The following is a 2,256-nucleotide window of genomic DNA, read 5'->3' as shown; positions in this document are numbered from 1 at the left end:
ACGATATAAGATCTAAACTTGTCACAAGCAAAGACTACAGCTAACAATTCTTTTTCAGTAGTAGCATAATTTCTTTGAGCAGCATCAAGAGTTTTACTAGCATAATGAATAACATTCAGTTTTTTATCTACTCGCTGTCCAAGAACAGCGCCTACAGCAAAATCACTAGCATCACACATAATTTCAAATGGTAAGTTCCAATCAGGAGGTTCAACTATAGGGGCAGTTGTTAAGGCTTTCTTTAGAGTTTCAAAAGCTTCCTTACAATCATCATCAAAAACAAAAGGTACATCTTTTTGAAGAAGATTAGTAAGAGGCTTTGAAATCTTAGAGAAGTCTTTAATAAATCTCCTATAAAACCCAGCATGACCAAGAACACTACGAATACCTTTAACATCCCTTGGATAGGGCATCTTCTCAATGGCTTCAACTTTAGCTCTATCAACTTCAATACCTCTCTCAGAAATTTTATGTCCCAATACAATCCCTTCATTAACCATAAAGTGGCATTTCTCCCAATTAAGAACAAGGTTAGTTTCTTCACATCTCTGCAAAACTTTATCAAGGTTCCGCAAGCAACTATCAAAAGAATTCCCATAGACAGAAAAATCATCCATGAATACCTCTACAATACTCTCACAAAAGCCATGAAAAATAGCAGACATGCATCTTTGAAAAGTAGCAGGAGCATGATGTCTACGCCCCCTCCTTTTCCTGTAGACAGTGTTGGGCCTCCAAGAGCAGAGGTTTGTAGAACAGCAGCAAGTTTTCCCTTAAGTGGATCACCCAAGGTTTATCGAACTCAGGGAGGAAGAGGTCAAAGATATCCCTCTCATGCAACCCTGCAACCACAAAGCAAGAAGTCTCTTGTGTCCCCAACACACCTAATAGGTGCACTAGTTCGGCGAAGAGATAGTAAAATACAGGTGGTATGAATAAGTAGTGGCAGTAGCAACGGCACCAGAAAAGTGCTTTGCCCAGGACAGTAAACAAGCAATGGTAACGCAGCAGTAGTAACGCAGTAAAACAGTAAACAAGCAGCGATAGCAGTATTTAGGAACAAGGCCTAGGGATCATACTTTCACTAGTGGACACTCTCAACTTTGATCACATAACAGAATAGATAAATGCATACTCTACACTCTCTTGTTGGATGATGAACACATTGTGTAGGATTACACGAACCCTCAATGCCGGAGTTAACAAGCTCCACAATTCAATGTTCATATTTAAATAACCTTAGAGTGCAAGATAGATCAACACAACCAAACCAAGTACTAACATAGCATGCACACCGTAACCTTCACACTATGAAAGGAGGAATAGATCACATCAATACCATCATAGTAATAGTTAACTTCACAATCTACAAGAGATCACGATCATAGCATACGCCAAGTACTACACGGTGCACACACTGTCCACATTACACCGTACAGGAGGAATAGACTACTTTAATAACATCACTAGAGTAGCACATAGATGAATTGTGATACAAAACTCATATGAATCTCAATCATGTAAAGCAGCTCATGAGATTATTGTATTGAAGTACATGGAGAGAGATTAACCATATAGCTACCGGTACAGCCCCGAGCCTCGATGGAGAACTACTCCCTCCTCATGGGAGACAGCAGCGTTGATGGAGATGGCGGTGGTGTTGACGGAGAAGCCTTCCGGGGGCACTTCCCGTCCCAGCGGCATGCTGGAACAGAGACTCCTGTCCCCCAGATCTTGGCTTCGCGATGGCGGCGGCTCTGGATGGTTTCTCGTACCGTGGCTTTTTCGTATCGAGGTTTTAGGTCGAGGGGCTTTATATAGGCGAAGAGGCGGCGTCAGAAGGTCGAAGGGGTGCCGACACTATAGGGCGGCGCGGCCAGGGCCTGGGCCGCGCCGGCCTTTGGTGCAGGTGGCTGTGGCCCCCTCTGGTCCTTCCCGGTGTTACGGAAGCTTCGTGGAAAAATAGGATGCTGGGCGTTGATTTCGTCCGATTCGAGAATATTTCGTTACTAGGATTTACTGAAACCAAAAACAGCAGAAAACTTGACAAGCGGCCTTTCGGCATCTCGTCAATAGGTTAGTTCCAGAAAACGCATAAATATGACATAAAATGTGCATATAACATGTAGATATCATCAATAATGTGGCATGGAACATAAGAAATTATCGATACGTCGGAGACGTATCAGCATCCCCAAGCTTAGTTTCTGCTCGTCCCGAGCAGGTAAACGATAACAAGGATAATTTCTGGAGTGA

This window comes from Lolium perenne, chromosome 2, assembly GCF_019359855.2.
Source record: "Lolium perenne isolate Kyuss_39 chromosome 2, Kyuss_2.0, whole genome shotgun sequence".
Taxonomy (NCBI): Eukaryota; Viridiplantae; Streptophyta; class Magnoliopsida; order Poales; family Poaceae; genus Lolium; species Lolium perenne.
The sequence above is the reverse complement of the archived record's forward strand: the minus strand, read 5'-3'. Positions refer to the sequence as shown.